General features: G+C 37.9%; 1 protein-coding gene across 5 annotated transcripts in view; it reads left to right on the top strand.

The window, feature by feature from the left end:
* arid1b (AT-rich interactive domain 1B) overlaps positions 1-18,395 on the top strand; it is a 239,131-nt gene that overhangs the window by 67,377 nt on the left and 153,359 nt on the right. The gene's annotated exons all lie outside the window — the stretch shown is intronic.

The following is an 18,395-nucleotide window of genomic DNA, read 5'->3' as shown; positions in this document are numbered from 1 at the left end:
TGCTGACATTTGCACCCCAGGTTCAGTGCTTTTTCTCGACCGTTCTGACTGGCCATGGCTGTTTTTGCACCTGTGCTGATATGTTCTTTATTGGTCATTGTACCAACCGCTGCGGTGAACGGTGAGCTGCTTTATCTCAAGCATGCTAAGAATAATGAGATAAAAATTAAGTCACATCACGAGCCTGTTAATGTCACAAAAGTGTTTGTCATCATTGCTGTCATTAAGAAAGCATTCCTGCTGGGAATTAAAACAGTTTTTCCTTTTCACAAAAGAAAATGAACATAAATCCAGTACATGTGCATATACGCAATGCAAATATCAATCAAAAGTGAGCTCTATTATTGTTTAAGGGAATTTGCATGTGTGCTTAAGGTTTTCAATTGACTTGAATGCAATTTCACTTTTCACTTTCCAGAACAGACTGTTGTCATTGTGTTTTTTCAAGATTTCAAGTAATATGAAATTATTGATTGGTAGAAAAACATGACATTTGTCCACAGACCAAAAAGTGCACTTTCCATCGATTTGAGTTGGAGAGTATTTCAGAGAGTGGAAATAATACAAAAAAAAGGCCATTTCTTTCATTTAGGATTCAAGAGTAAACATGGCTGGAAATTGAACCAACACAGTACATCTGTCCAGGATTACAAATAGAGGATTTGGTGATCTTTCAGATCAGAGCTGTTCTTTTTTCCCGAGTGAGCGTGCGTCTTTTCTGTCAGTTTTGTGTACGTGTGTCAGCGTAAACACAAATCGGCTGAATGTGCTGCTGCAATTCTGAGCTGTGAAAAGGTCAAATGGTGACCTTTATTTGTGATTCGGGGCTAAAATGAGACATGATGTGAGCCGCACTGAACAGATTACACACACGCACAGACGCGCACACCCACACACAAAAGATTGCAGCAGATTAGGATGTCATTGTGGTTTCGACCCCTGCTTTTTGACCCGACATTAAATTGAGAAATCCAAGCTGCAACGTACTTTATGGTGATCTTCGGGCGTTCTGTGCAGCATCCCACAGCCCACTTCACTCCCATTAACCCTAGCCAGAGGACATCTTCACACTGATGGAACCATTCCAGTTTCCTTTGACAAAGAATTAGCTCTGCAACCAAGCACTATTAGCCAGTTTAGTAGCAAATCGAACTGAAAATAGCCCATTCCTTTGAGTCTGTTGTATCGCTGTGACCTCATCTGATTGCAAGGAGCAGCACAGGTGTTATAAAGATATTTCTCAGATGTCAAAGCTGAAAAAACAGACAAGAAAATACTAAACCGGGAGTCCTTGAGAGAGGTAAACTTTGAAAAAAATATTTTTTTGTGTGTGTACTATAGTGTGTACTACTGTTTTTTAAATCTATCTATCTATCTATCTATCTATCTATCTATCTATCTATCTATCTATCTATCTATCTATCTATCTATCTATCTATCTATCTATCCCTCCCTCCCTCTCTCTCTCTCTCTCTCTCTCTCTCTCTCTCGCTAGCTAGCTCTTTAGGTAATTAGCTATAGTATAGCTTATCTATCTATCTATCTATCTATCTATCTATCTATCTATCTATATATATATATATATATCTTTCTCTCTTTCTTTCTCTCTAGCTAGCAAGCTCTCTATCTCTCTCTCTCTCTCTAGCTAGCTAGCTCTCTATCTATCTATCTATCTATCTATCTATATATATATATATATATATAGCTAGCTGGCTCTCTATCTATCTATCTATCTATCTATTAGTCTCTTTAAACACCACTTCTTCTGCCCAGATTACTTTCAAGGAATAACATATTTCGTTTTAGGGGCCTTTTTAGTTTTATAAAGTCCACCCATAAATGTATCTTTATTTAAAAAAATGCACGATTTACTATATGATGTGAGTCTATATAATGTTGAAGATGTAACAATTGAAAAATGTTTTGGTGGGTCATTCTATAAAAGTGTCTCTGAAGTTTTATTTGTTTTTAGAATAGCATAGCTGGCTGGATCAATTGCTCTCATGGATGGTAGACGGCCCCCTGGCTATACATTGCCCCCTCCCTTTCCTCTTGCGTACATGTTTTTACTGTCTAATATGGTCAACCTCATAAAAAGCAAAATGTGAGAATGTGTAAAAGCGAGCGCTGTAATTTCACACATTTTCAGCTGATTTTTTATGATGTGTTCCTTTTATTGAGCAGTATACACACAAGCGGGGCAGACCTAAAGACTTGAGACATTGGCCGGCTGCCATCTTTCTACTCATAACAATGTCAGAACATGTTACTGGGGCACATGTGAATCAATTTAGAAACGTTAAATTTATGCTTGGGGAGTAATTACATGTAACCGAATACAGCCCGGTTATTTTACGGCCTGGTATATAAACTGTAAAAATGTCACCGACTTGCATTTGGTTTGAATTCCTGGAGGCGAGTCATCCCACATGAGATCTATCTGGACTCAAGCAAAGCCCATCCATCCATCTGTGAAACGGATCCTACTGGTCCTTTCCTCTATTGGTCTTATCTATTTCCTGTTCCTGTCGTGACAGTCGCCTCTTGGGAGCTGTTTTCAACTGATTGGAGGAGACAAGCTCCCTTCATGGAAACCTACTGAACTGATTCAGTGGTTTATCTTTGCCCCACATTTGTGTTGAGCGCTTTAAACGCACCCTATCAGCAAAACGTGTCTGTAAAAGCATGTGCACATTCAAATAAAATGTGCTAATTATGTTGGGTGTGTGTAAAAATTGTGCAATAACAATCACACATGCAAAACATTGCTTTGGGACTGTACATTTTAGCCTCATGCTCTTTTCTTTCTTTGACATTTGGAGTTGTATTGTGGAAAGAGAATTGTAAGGATATTCCACTATTATGCACATAATAGAACATGCACCAAAAAAAAAAATTCTCACACAGGAAATTAATTAAGACAAAACAACCTCAGCACAAGATCAGATGTTACGGAAAATGTGATTATTTTGAGTCCAAAACCGCCTTACACTCATCTAATCTGTTCTACTTTTAATTTCTGAATTTTATTCAGAAAAAAAAAAACTTTGTTGTGGATTAGCTCAAAATAAATGTTGCGGGTGATTCTCCTGAGTCGTTTCCCTTTCACTACCAGTTTGCCATTTTCCTTTTCCTTCCACTCCTCCACCTCCCCTGCTTTTAATCACACCGGGTTAATTAAAAGGTTGCCGAGCCTTTCTGCAGCCTGGCCCCTAGCTTTACAACCCCCTTGCTGTGGTCTGCTGCCTCCTTCAAACCCCCCCCCCCCCCCCCCCTTGCTGCACACAAACACACACACACACGCGCTCACGGAAATTGGAGCTCACCTTGGCTATGGGGAGGTGGAACGGGGAGGTTGAAGGGACGAGACAGAGGAAATGAAAGTCAGCGAGGAGAGTGAAAAAGGGGTTGGTGGTGAAAGTGGAAGGTGCAGCACGCGTGGGAGGGGGCGCCCAAAGTTCAGTGTCATTAATCGGTCACCATTTGAATATTAAGTGAGGAACTCTGTTAATTAGCGTGATAATAAAAAGCGCTGGCGGCTGGAAGGGGATGGAAGGATGCGGGGACGACGGGTGACGGCAACCGAGGGCAAATGGCAGCCGAGGAGGAGAGGCGGAGTGAGGCTGGGTGTCGGGCGATAAGGAGGAGACAGAGATGTCCGTGGGTAAAGGTCTGGCAGTGGTAATTTGCGGAGAGCTGCGTTAATTGTCATAACCTTTTAAATGGCAGAGTTTATCGGAGCACTCTAAATGTCCCCACGTATCGCCACGGCAACCCAAGGCCTGCCGCACTCAGATTGGCTGCCTCTGACGAGCACTTAAGCTTGATGAATTTTACACATATGCATTCATGTGTGCGTAGACACACAGCAGTAAAACCATACTTGCAGGACACTTTATTAGGGACTCCTGTGAAATATTATAACATATAATGATGTGACGAGAAGCATCAGAAATTCCATACACAATGTATGCCTCCTTTAAGCATCCTGTTAGGTTGGTTTCTCAAGAACACTAATACAGTAATGTTTGTTTCATGATAAAAACGCATTATTAACCATTTCCATTGCAAATATTGAACCATTTTGAAGAAGTTTCATTATGAAATACTATTTGCAGTTACTTTACTCATTCACTCACAGTCATTTTTCTCTGCAGCAACCCCCTTCGCTCCCGGCTGTTTTGCTGGATTTTGACTGATTTTGCAAAGCCCACAGAATATTGTGTTCTATTGTTAAGAAAGATTAGAGTCTCTTCTTTCATCAGGAAAAAATATATATATTTCTAGCTGTTTATATCTAAACTGTTTAAAACACTGAGGAAAAGAGCTTGTTGCAACACGACCCTGGCTGATCTCTTATACTCTACCATGTGCTGTCCGTTTTTTTTAAAACTACCATTACTTTAAGCGACCTCTTCATGTCAGAAGCTGTATCAAAGCCTTCTGTATGCTCTAGCATAAAAATATATATGTATTTTTTTAAACGTATAAATTCGTTTTTGGGAGTGTATGACAAAGTATTAGAAAACTGATTTTTGGGTTTCAATGAGTTAACTTCGAAATGGGTCAGTTTGACCTGTGCTTTGTTTAAGTCTCCAAAAGCGCCCTGATAATGAATTATAGCTCATGATTAACAGTTTTCAAAACAAATTGTCTGTTGATGAAAAACTACTAAAACTACAATTTTTTTGTTCTTATACTTTAAAATGGGTCAATTTGACCCAGGCTATGTTTAATGTTTCAAAAGCATTCCGATAAACATTATTAACTATTTTAATTGAAAGTATGTCAAAGTGAACCATTTAATTGTCTGAGTTTAGTTTCATACTAATATGTATACCTTAAAGTGGGTCAATTTGACCCGAAATGTTTCATATTCCAAAACCAACCCAATGAACATGGTTTATAGCATTTTCATTTCACACATCAAACAACAATTCTGTCTGTTGATGTGAAGTTTCATAGCAAAAACAAATAAAATAAAATAAAATAAAAATGTTGGGTCAATTTGACCCATTATATCGTCAATGCTCCGAAAGCACATCAACTCTTTTTTATTGCAAATATGTTTTAAATTAAATCAAAAATTAAATATATAATAAATATGTTTTAAATTCAATTAAATGTTTTTTTATTGTCTGTTGTATGATAATGAAAAGCTAACATTTGCTCTTTAACTTTAAAGTGGGTCATTTTGACCCACAACATAATAGGAAGGAACCCTATTTTGATTGATGCATTAATTTTGACTATGTGGTTGTGCTTTATAGTCGTCGAAGGTAAATATGTAATAAAATATAATTTCCTTGCAGTACAGTGCAGTGCAGGTCTACATCCCTGTTCACTTGTTCTTTAAAGCAGTTTGTTTTTTTCCCTCCACTCTTGACTGACATTTGCTAATTGCTCGACCGGAATCCACCTCTGTTATTTTTCCCCCCGTCATTTTTTTTCCTTCCCTTTTTTGATTTGTGTTTGTTTTTGTGTAGCCGTACGGCAATTCAAATGCAAATGACCACGAATGGGAGAGCTGTTTTGGATTGGTTAGGACAATCATAATGGCTCTGAACAATGCAAGGCCAGTAGTTAGCAGCGCGGCACCCTGGGGGCCTCATTTAGCTGCCATTTGTTCGGAAATGCCGTTACATTTGTTCCTGGATACCGACTTCACAGACGGGGGAAAGAAATCTCACAAAATGTCAAAGACAAGCTTGCCAATGTTTGGCCATTGTTGATTGTTCCTCTATGTTGTAGCGAAAGTCATGTGGGTGTAGTCCAGTTAGTGCGGGTGTTCGCTTTAATTTCAAGCCAAAGCAATTGAAGTGTGCAGGGACAGATGCAGGTAGTGATGACAGGGAGGAGCAAGGAATGTGTAAGATTGATAAATAATCGTATTTGGTTGGCTTGAATGAGAATAAAAATATGTGGTCAGGTATTCACTCACGATATAACCATTTGCAAATTATTTTTCGAACAGTAACGATACTATCGAAACTCGACAATTATGAAAAAACACAGCACAGAGTATTAAGATGTGCTGTTTCCTCATAGTGCACAACGGCACAATATCAATTACAAGATTTTGTCCCATAACTATAGAGATGCCAAGTGTTCCAATTTCTCAGTATTTATATTTATAGGCAGTTTTTATATGTTTTGACAATGTTGTGGAGAGGAAATTTTGCTTGCTAAGTCATAATGCGATATAGAAACATCTCTTGTGCCATTGCCACACTGTAGCGTCCAAGACAGTAACACAATAACAGTCGCTTTTCTATGACGTCATCCTTGTGCCTCATTCGCTAGACACGACTAATCGATTTATGCAATGAAGATGAAAATGAAACGAGTGAAATTTACTATCGAATGTTTTTAGAATCGCATATCGATTATTTAGTCGAATAATCGACTAATCAGATTCATTTTAATTTCACATTAAAGTGAAGTGATTACAAGAGCATTTTTTTCCCCTGATTGTTGTTTAACCAGTGTTTGGTGTTTATCTCGTGCTTCGTATTCGTAAAGTGATTAAAAAAAAGTGGATTGATGTTGAACTATGTAACCGGTTCGGTCAGTGTTTTCCAAAGTAAAAACAGATGTTTTCAAATGTCTTATTTTGATTAAACACAGAAGATAATCAGCCTTCTTTCATGAAGGACTACAGAAATCAGTGAACAATTATGCTGAAATTAGAGGATTTGGACAATTTTAAATTAAAAATGGCTCCAAACGATTACTTGATTATTAAAATAGTTGTCGATTAATTTGATGATCGATTATTGTCGATTAATCGATTGATTTTGACAGCTCTGGTGAAATTATGTCATTAAGAATATGCTAGGATAGGCTCCGGCTGCACAAAATCTTTGAAATTGAAATAATGCAGCAGGACATGACATGAAGGGTCATATTTACTTCACACTACGCCACGTGGCGTCATGTGATGTGCAAATGCGTGTCACTTCATGGATACATTCGATTGTGATGTGATTGACTGCATAAACAATTGTATTTAACAAACAAATTCACTCCGAAGTGTGAACATATTTTTAGAGGCCACACTAACATCGTATGTGAACATTGAATGAAGGTTTACATGATGTATATTACATTACAATTGAAAACGACTTAATGCTGACATTTTGGATGATTTTGAATGTTTATATTTGGGTTTTTTATTTCATTGTTTTTCCTGTATATAATAAGCATTTTAAGATAATAAATGGAGAACAGATCAATGAAAATAGCCCTTTATTTAACGTTATATTAAATTCTGTAAATTTCAATATGTTGGAATTTTGGTCAATAAGTTAATTTAACTCATTCACTGCCTTTACGGCAATAGACGTCAAAAATTCATTTGAACTATTTATATTAGTTTCACATTTTTTTGAGTGTGACAACCTAGAATTTTTTTCTTGTACATTTAGAACGGATATAGAATTTGTGATTAATCGTGAGTTAACTATTGAAGTCAGGTGATTAATTACAATTAAAAAATGTAATTGTCTGACGCCCCTAATTTTTAATAATCTTTTCTTTTCTTTTTTTTTATTTGGGGCATCAGGCGATAATTTTTTTTAAATTGTAATTAATCACATGACTCACGATTAATCACAAATTTTATATCTGTTCTAAATGTACAATACACTTTTTCTAGGTTTTCATATTCTTGTTAACAAAAGTGGAACAAAAATGTAAAACTATAGTTATAATAATAAAAAAAATAGTTCAAATGAATTTTTGACGTCTATAACCGTCAATGGCAGTGAATGAGTGCAGTGATAACTTCCTGTTAAAATACGAGTGTTGTTTGGCGTCTTTTTGGTGGTGTGTGTTTGTTTTGAGTGAGTCACAAATGTTCCTGACATAATCAAAATGTTCCTGGCAAAATATTCAGAATGTTCCAGAGAGGTGACGATTGGGGTTGACATCTCTGCACCATGTCGGTATATCTGACATCATCCTAACGGGAAGATTGGCACACACACTCTGACACGGTGTGTGTGAATGTGGTTGTCTTTGTTTATGTAGGCAAAGGAAATGCTTGTGCGCGCATATACAGTATGTGTGTCTTGTGGCTTCTTGTAGACTCTCGTGTTAACTCATAACACGTCAAATATTCATTTGAACGTCAAATATTCATTTGAACTATTTCTATTAGTTGAACTTTTTTAGTATGAAAATCTAGAATTTTTTTATTGTACATTTAGAACAGATATAAAATTTGTGATTAATCGTGAGTTAACACGTAAAATCATGCAATTAATTAGAATTTTAAAAAATAATCGCCTGACGCTCCTAATCTTTAATAATCTTTAAAAAAAAAAATTGCATCAGGCGATCAACATTTTTAATTGTAATTAATCGCATGGCTTCACTAGTTAACTCACGATTAACCATACATTTTATATCTGTTCTAAATGTACAATTTTTTTCTTCTTAGGTTTTCATACTCTTGTTAACAAAAGTGCAAACAATGTTAAACTAATAGAAACAGTTCAAATGAATTTTTGACGTCAATAGCCGTCAATGGCATTGAATGGGTTAAAAGTCTGGCGAATCACTGAGTTTGAATCTTGATTGAAGGACACACACACACATACAGCGATGCAACAGGCCACGTTTCAAATGGACCCATTAAGTTCAACACACACAGATATACACAGGCGGTCCCGTGGCTATTTCCACTTTTAATGGTCACCTTTCCCGTGGTGATAATAATAGTCTCCAGCCTGGCATGAATGGCCGTCATTTGCAAGTCCAACACTGCTTTTTGAAAAAGCAGTCACAGCACATGAAAGTAGATTCGCTCTATTATATATTAACATCTTTTTCAAAAATAATGAGAATGTAAAATACGGTGTTTGTAAAATGGCAAAGCCTTGATTTTTTTTTTTTTTACAACACTGCAGCTCCAATTATGGTTTGGTCAGTGTGATTAGCAGGAACATGCGTTTCAAAGTCAAAACATTGTCATTGTGTGTGTATGTGCACACATGAATGCGTGCACGCCTCTCACGGTCTTGCCAAACGGCTGCGAGAGGTTCCCTGTCCTTGGTGTCACTGCGCAGTGTGTCAGCAGATTGACTGACTTGTATGTTCCCTCTCTCTCTCTCTCTCTCTCTGTATGAGTTGGGCCCTCTCTCCCAAAGACACACAATTAAGCTTAATTTTTAATGAATATTAATGGAATTAGTGTCAGATTTTGTGAGATGCGCATCTTCCAAGGTGCCGCGGAACAACAGGGACGACTAATTCATTTGGTAGTCATGAGGCTTGCGGGGAAGGGAGACACAAATAGAGAGGAAGGGGGGGGGGAGGGGGGGCGGAGGCTGAACTGATGAAGAGGAGACGAGTAGTACAAGGGGCGTAGAAATAGATGTGGATTGAAAAACAGACAAACGTTGAGAGGAAGGCAAGCCATTGACATTCTCAGAAAACAAAATTATACTTATACGATACAAAATTGGCTTACTAGTAACGGCCTACTAATGCTAAATGGACAGATTATTTGGTCAATTTAAGCACTTTTCCTTTTAGACACTTTAGGCTAGAGTAATTAGAGCGCCCACATCAGGTGAAACATCAAATTACATTACAAGTCTGGATTCATTTACAACATATGTCACGCACTAATATTGCAAAAGAGACTTCCAGAATGCTGTTGATTGTATCGTCATGATTGTTTGTTTTTTTACGCTTGACTAAACTTAAGATGCGCCCGTTTTTAGGCCGAGCTTAGTCGACTTTCTTTAACCAAATTGCCGCAGCTGTGTCCCGCCGGAATGCCCAGAGAGGGGTCGTTCCACCTCAGGTCCCCCAGAGTGGAACCCTACTTTATCAGATTTGGCTGAAATTGTGTGTGTAGGTATATCACAGCATGGACATTTCCAAATTTCAGCCTGATCAGATCAACAGTTTCTGAGATATTGCAGTTTGATTTTGTCACTTTTTTTTTTTTTTGCAAAAATGGCCGTCAAATTTTTAGCAACCACTGATTCGATTTGGAAAAGCAAGGTATTGCTAGAAAGGGGAAATTATAATCATTCCCAAATTTGGTATTTGTTCATGCATGTGAATACATTTGACATCAATGATATTTTTGCTTGTACTTTGCCTTTGAAATTCAAAATAAAGGGACACGGCCAACCCCAATGGCACAAATACAAAAAATAAAACTGTAAACAAACTGGAGGGGTATTATCTTTCATATCTCTCGAATATGAAAAAGAATACCCCTCCAGTGGCCAATTTCACATCACTGTCGATCTTCCACTTCCATAAGCCAGAAAGCAAGTCAGCTGTGTTCACTCCCACAATGGTGCAAAGGCTTATTTCGAACCGTGCTTTGCCTGCAAAAATACCAAAAGAACGAAAATTCCATCCATGGACAAATTTAGGCTGCACTTTGCACTTGACTTGCATTGAGCATGAAATTAGCCCAATCACTTTTTTATTTTTATTTTTTTTTTATTTTTTTTATGGAAAGCACATATTGTAGATCTGCACAAATACACAATGTGGCAGATGTGACGGAATTGAATTCATTTCCTACCTCTAAGTACTAGGTAAAAAAATAAAATAAATTTGGGTCAAAAGTTGGACCGACCCACTAACTTGTGTCAATTTGACCCAACTTCCTGGGTTGTGTACAAAACAACTAAATGTTCTGTGTTGGGTAAAATTGGCCCAATATAGTGGGGTCGGTCCAACTTTTGACCCAAAATTTTTAAGGGTGTAACATTTTGATTGATTGATTGATTGATTGATTTTATTTTTCACTGCTTGGTTTATAAACAGAACAATCAAAGAGTGTCATCCTTTAAACACCCTTTTTGTCATCAATTGAAAAGACCTACTACAAAAAAAAAGTTGTTGTTACCCATAAAGTCGGGTCAAATTGACCCAAGTAGTAGGTCGGTCTTTTTATTTATTTAACAAAATTGGGTTTGTTTTGAGCCAGCAGTTTTAAGGGCATAAAGTGGATTGATTGATTGTTTTTATTTTTGACTAGTTGATATATAAACAAAAAAAGCAAAAAGGGTGACCCTTTAACTCTTTGACTGCCAGACGTTTTCAGAAACGGGATGTCGCCAGTGCCAGCCGATTTAAGCATTTTGACTGATCTTTCAAGGTCCACAGAAAATGTTGTGTTTGGACTATGGAAACACACATACTACCAAATGAAAGATTGAACTCTCATCTTTCATCAGAAAAAAAGTTTGTTTCTACCTTATTCCATTTTTTCAGTAATCAACAATAGAAAATGGTTAGTTTCACCGAAATGCTCTGTTTTGAAACAAAAAAACGGAGAAAACAAGCTTTTTGTGAAACAATGTTATTTCATGCACTCTAGTGAATTCTACACTTCTTTTTGTCCATGAATGATGCCACACACACCTAAATAGTGCTTTACTTCTGTAAAACACTATCACCAACAATGAAAAAGTGTTTTTAGTTTGCAAAATACGTTTATTTCCATTCAACAGTGTAACAATTTGATAAAACAATTTCGCAAACTATTTACAAATGTGTGCAACTGTGGTACTATTTACAATTATGTGGATGTTTCAAATAGTTTTTCTTTTTGTAACACTGCCCTGCGTGCAAGGAGAGGGGAGCAGGATTTGCACAACAGATACGTTTCACTTCGATTGTCCGTTTCGCGTGCAGACGTTACACTTTCTTGACGGCCTTTTTTTCCGGGGAATAGCAAGTAGCAGACTGTACACACTCCTCTGATGAATATGCATTGGACTCGGGGCACTCTTCGTCGTCCGATTGAACGTCCGCCTGAGCGTGCTCGCTTGTGCTCCGCGTTTTCCGGTGTCAGCATCGCTAGCCCGTGAATCTTTATAACGTCGTGATAGCCGCCGCGTCAACGCTTCCAACTTCGCCGTCAACCTCGGAGTCACCATCGTCATCATCGATGATGATCATCGTCGTCATCAATGTGCTCTTTAGCGTTGAAAATTCCCAACTGTGAGCTGCTTACAACATTGTCCGCTTCCTCCTCCATCTAGCTCCGCCTAACGTATTCTACTGCCGCGTCAATGCTTCCAACCACGGAGTCACCATCATCATCATCGATGATGATCATCGTCGTCATCAATGTGGTCTTTATCGTTGGTCGATGCTTTTCGTCTTTGAAAAAAACGGCTCTAGCGTGAGCTGCTTGCAACCGCCATTATGGCTTCTTCAGCCATTGTCCCCTCAACACTCTAGCCCCGCCTCACGTCTTCTGCTGACGCCCACCCGATCTTGTCAAAAGAGAGTCATCGCTGCCCTCTAGGGGCCAAAAATAGTCATTAGGCTCACTAGACCTGCTTGAAACTTTCAGCACAGCTCCGCAAGGCTTCCCTGCACCCGTTTCAAAAATAAAAATAAAAAAAAATAGGTGGACGTCTTTTAACGTCTTTGGCGCTCCTCCGTAGGTTTTTGCAGAACGCCATTTAACGTCTTTGGCAGTAAAAGAGTTAAGCACCCTTTTTGTACCCAACTTGACCCAATATGTTGGATTATTTTGTAAAAAAGAAAAACACAACCCAGAAAGTCAGGTCAAATTGACTCAAGTAGAAGGTCGGTCCTTTTATTTATTTATTTTATTTTATTTTATTTTATTAAAACGAAATTGGGTTAGTTTTGACCAGCAGTTTTAAGGGCATAAAGTTGATTGATTGATTGATCGATACATAGATTTTTTTGACTGCTTGATTAATAAACAGGAAAGGCAAAAAAGAACCCTTTAAACACCCTTAAACCCTCAATTTTACCCAACTTGACCCATAATGTTGGGTTATTTTGGACAACAACAAAAAATTGGGTCAAATTGACCCAAGAGGCAGGTTGGTCCTTTTTTTCTTCTTCATAAAATTGGGTTAGTTTTAACCCAGAAGTTTTAAGATTGTATAAATGTATAAAACAAAGTGGCAATAAATTAAATCATTCAGTGCAGTTTTCATGTTCAAAATTATTTATACACAATATCCAAAATAATAAACGAGATTGAGAGATTAAGTAGAAAGTGTAAATTTGCCCTGCTCCCTGTTTTGTAAAATGTTGGCTCCGTCATGCCCTGGTAATTTTTTTTCTTTTTTCGAAAGTTCTTTCATGGCTTCTTGAATCGAGTTGCCGAAGACAGGCAGCCGCGCAGATTGAAAGGAAGGCAACGGTTCACCTCGTCCTTGAATGTAGAGTTCAAAACGGTGCAGTGCAAGCAGTCGAAAAGGCCAAGTGTATTTCTGAAATGATGTGAGAGATGAAAAATGTCAAACAGAGAAAAAAAAAGAAACTGTCGCTGTGTGACGGTTGGATCACTTTTTGGATCAGCGATCCCTTTTAAGAGCCGGCGTGTCTTTTGAATATCAGACCGTTTCAGGGGCCGCCTTTGACCCCACCCTTTAGGAAAGGGAATTTTTTTTTTTTTTTTTTTTAATTCTGGGATTAACAAAGGCGAACGTCACGCTGGCACATCTGAACCGGGAACAAGCGGGCCTCGCGTTCCAAACGAGTGTCAGCGTGCAACATTTGTGAGCGTCTTCCTGTGACGGAGATGAACACAGCGCTGCAATATTGATTTACGTCGGCATAAAGCCTCTCCGGCTCTATATATTACACCGCATTCAGCAGTCATCTATTCAATCAAATCTAATATTACACTGGCTCTGCACACAGCTGTCTAATAGCATTTAACTCACAGTTTGATTCCTCTGCATTCCCTCATGTACTTCAAACGCTTGCTTTCAATATCCTTCATTCGTTTCCACTACGCCAAGATGAAGTCTTTTGAAAAGCGCCGAGGATGAATGAGTGTGCGCGCTTGCGCAAACGCGTGTGCGGAGACAGGATTAGCCGTGGCCTTGGGCTTAAGGTATGGAGCGGAGTGTATTTTAGACGCTTCTAAATTAGCTAGGAAATGGGATTTTGAGACAATGGAGTGTGTGTGTGTGTGTGTGGGGGGGGGGGGGGGGTGCTTAAATGAAAGGATACACTCGGAACACTCCTTCATTTGCCTCTGATGTTTTATGACTTTTTTTTTCCTTTTAATCAGCGCTCCTCTCTTCATCTTCTTCTCCTCCTCGCTATGCAGTCGCAGCGTTACCTTATGTTTTCCCCTCTCATCCTCTGCTTGCCCTCTCTCTCTCTCTCTCTCTCTCTCTCTCTCTCTCTCTCTCTCTCTCTCTCTCTCTCTCTCTCTCTCTCTCTCTGCCTTTACGGTTGACAGCAGTGATGTAAGAAACACGAGCGTAAACAGTAGTACGAGGCTAACCCCACTTTGACCCACTTAAAACAGAAATTCCCTCGAGCATACACGCACGCACACATGCACATAAGCACACACGCACACACTACAGACTCATATGCCTGAGTAAATATTGGAGTTGTTTGAACCGACACTTTGGGTGTTCTACACTCTATTGTCTGTTTATGGCTTTTTTTCATCTGTGAAAAGGTGATTTTGAGCATATTGCTGGAAATATTACATTTAGAAGAATAGGACCATATCAAAACCAGTCACGACTAGCCTAGATTCTTTTTTTCATGTAGCAAAGGAGTTATGGTTTTGGATCCATACTCTTCATTTTTATTTTATTTAATTTTTGATTTTTCTTTTTTTCGTTTTTTTTTCTGGAGAGCTCCGTATTGTTCATTTGGTAATTTTACCGATTTGTCATGTCATCATCATTGCTCTCTCTTTTTTTTTTTTATTTAAAAAAATATATAATAATTATTTTGTATGTGGGATCCATACTCTTCAGTCCCCAGTTTCATCTAGTGCTGTCACCATGCTGGGAAGGTGTATAAAAAAAATATCGCTGGTTGTTGATAATTCTTTTCAATAATCGATTAATTGTTTGGATACCCTATTCATTTGAAATAGCACAGGTGCTCACAATTTCAGCTTCTCAACAGTAACTATTTTCCGATTTCTGCTGTCCTCCATGATAGGAAACTGATTATGCCCTCTATGCACACATACAACATTTACAAACAAAGCAATTCACAGCAAAGTAAAGAAATAACAAGTAGCTTACTAAAATTAAAAAAAAAAAAGTACAGTTTAACAACAAGAATATGGAAAAATAATAATTTAAAAAATGATTTAAAAGATCTTAATCGTGGATAGAGAAAAAACAATGTTTGGGGCCAACTAAACAAAGAAAATGAATTGTATCACAAGAAAACAGGAAACGCCAGAAAAATGTCATGCACGAGCAACTCAAAAAATGCAAAAACATCAACAAGGTATAGAATCAAATTATATCATTATTATGAAAATATGTAATTAATGATTCCAAAAATGTTGCAGTCAGGGGTTGAAGGGAACTTCCGCCAGTATGGCTGCAAGTTTCAAGTGATGAAAATGCCACCTTGTTACTGCTTCTGGGGTTTAATTGGCTGATAATTGAAATGTGGATTCCCAGGAACTACTCTGGGGCTTTTAAGGTCATTACATTACCTTCTCTTAATAATGAATGAGTGAATACATTAACTTTTGTCTCTACGTACGCGCAGCTGTTCCGGCAACTCGAAAGCTGAAACTTTGGCGGGAAAGTGGCAAGAATATTAACTTGATATCGCATTTCACACGCAATCTTCTCTTAAATTCTGCACGAGAGTAATTCACCTCTGCCGCACAAATGACTACACTATTAATTTGTTAATAATAGATTCACTCCAGGTCTCCGGCTGCGGAGGGTAATCTCCTGCTGCAACACGATATCCACTAGCTGCCAGGAGTGTTGCCCAAATACTGCAGTCTAATCACACAACAGATAAGCTTGAGGAGGGGAAAACTGATTTTCAAAGTAGAAAAGTCAAGACGTGCGGCGCATCGATGCACCGCTGTTGCATGTATGTACGACGTGCGGCGCCTGCCAAAGTTTGGGCGCGCGCTCGTGTGCGTATGTGATCCTTTGCCTATCGGTTATCGCTAATCCTTCCACTCGGAGCTCCATAACAAGTTGCCATTGTGCTGCGGACGCTTAACGTGTTGGAGGAACGACCTCGCTAGTGAATAAAGGCAAGGAAGAGAGGGAAGGAGACGCTGATATGAAGCGAGAGACGGAGATAGGGAAGGGGGGCAACACCTCCGACAATGGAGAGAAAATTGCATTACACGATAGGCTGGTGATTACACAGGGAAAGAAAATGTCTTTGATTGAACAATAGGACTGAATGCATATGTGTGTGGGGGGATGTATTGGGCTGCCCGTGTTATGCCCCTGTTTGCCCTCCATTTTTGGTTTGGGCATTTTTTTTTCATCATTGCATGTCCATGCTTGGGATTTGTTATGTGTCAAGCAGTGTGGTTGTGGATCAAGACTACGAAATGTCATACCGGGTGTAATGTGATTACCAATTTACCATTGATGGTTGGATGGATTCAAATATATTCAAAGAACACATTTTTGGTTTTGTTTTGATCATCAATTTGTGAGTTGTAATATTCTTTTTTTCTTTTCTTTTTTCTTGACAATATAATTTTTCAGCATTGGGATTTATTGTTAAGATGAAAGTTAATTACCCAATTTTACAGCTGTTGATTCTCCATTTTGATATATATCATTTTTTGATTGACTAAAATATATTTCCAAATAAATCTAATATACTACTGGTGTTGGGCGACAGTATCCCATTTACTAAACTATCTCAAGTGGTGAACCATTAATGGTGTATCTTTAAAGAGAATAATCAATTTTCAACACTGTATATTGGTCAATAATAATAACATAAGCGTTAGACCACATAGTATTGATTTGTGGAAAAAATATGAAATTAACCAAATTTGGAAGTATGAGGTTTTGGCCTGACACTGTAAGCAGCTAAAAGTTATTAGACAGGGACATTAAGCCCAAGAATAAACGTTAAGTTTTTGGGGTAATTATAAATGGAACCATTCATTTATGTAATGTGCTGTAATATCAATGTTGCTATTATTTAGTATTTTTTTTGTTATTAACGAGTTCAACGTCTTTATTTGCTTTTTTTTTTTTTAAACACAACCCTTTATTGTCTTCATACTTTGCAGTTGTGTGCTTTGCTACTGTGCTGTTCCTGCTGTGCATGCCTTGGCCTCTTGGGGCAGTGTGGCACACGCATGCAGATGAACAAAATGACACCAACGTAGAAGAAATCAGCCAGAGAAGCAAAAAATACATGTTTGGATAGAAGGTGACTCAGTACGATGGCAAATTAGGGCCACATATAAGTTTATTTTATTTTTTAAGGGGGGAGATATTCCGAGAAAAAAACTCGCAATAATTTTTTTTGTAAATTTGCAAGTTTCTTAAGTGTCACATTTGTGAGGAAAAAAAAACTTTGCCACTTTATAAAGAAGCATATTTGCCACTCTATGAAGTCCAAAATTTGTGAGTTCTTTCCCGGAATATTAGCCCCTACCCCGTTAAGAAATAAATATACGTGGCCCTAATACACCGGTCGTAACTCAGAAAGAATTGAAGGCCGTTCCTCAATATGAAGTACCGTCCAAAAAAGTAACACAATTTGGTGTGTGTTTAATAGTGTGTTAACAATGTGTTTTACAGTAGCAAAGTATAACACATTAAGTTAACATTACAGTTACGGTTTTACAGTGCATCCTAGTCTTATTAGGCTTGAATTTGAAATGTTGCAATAATAAATATATTTGCAAAAGGTATGACCTAAAATCCATCCATCCATCCATTTTCTAAACCGCTTTTTCCCCACAAGAATCGCGGGGGTGCTGGAGCCTATCCCAGCAGGCTTCGGGCAGTATGGCTTAAAATACCAATTTTTTCTCCATTTAGAAAAGATACAAAATGTATGATTGACTGTGATTTTACTATGGAAATCATTGCTTAACTCTTTGACTGCCAGACGTTTTCAGAAACGGGATGTCGCCAGTGCCAGCCGATTTAAGCATTTTGACTGATCTTTCAAGGTCCACAGAAAATGTTGTGTTTGGACTATGGAAACACACATACTACCAAATGAAAGATTGAACTCTCATCTTTCATCAGAAAAAAAGTTTGTTTCTACCTTATTCCATTTTTTCAGTAATCAACAATAGAAAATGGTTAGTTTCACCGAAATCCTCTGTTTTGAAACAAAAAACGGAGAAAACAAGCTTTTTGTGAAACAATGTTATTTCATGCACTGCAGTGAATTCTACACTTCTTTTTGTCCATGAATGATGCCACACACACCTAAATAGTGCTTTACTTCTGTAAAACACTATCACCAACAATGAAAAAGTATTTTTAGATTGCAAAATACGTTTATTTCCATTCAACAGTGTAACAATTTGACAAAACAATTTCGCAAACTATTTACAAATGTGTGCAACTGTGGTACTATTTACAATTATGTGGATGTTTCAAATACAGTTTTTCTTTTTGTAACACTCCCCT

The sequence above is a fragment of the Vanacampus margaritifer genome, chromosome 1 (assembly GCF_051991255.1).
Source record: "Vanacampus margaritifer isolate UIUO_Vmar chromosome 1, RoL_Vmar_1.0, whole genome shotgun sequence".
NCBI classification, from domain to species: domain Eukaryota; kingdom Metazoa; phylum Chordata; class Actinopteri; order Syngnathiformes; family Syngnathidae; genus Vanacampus; species Vanacampus margaritifer.
Note: the sequence above shows the minus strand (reverse complement) of the source record. Positions and strands in the feature narration are given on the sequence as shown.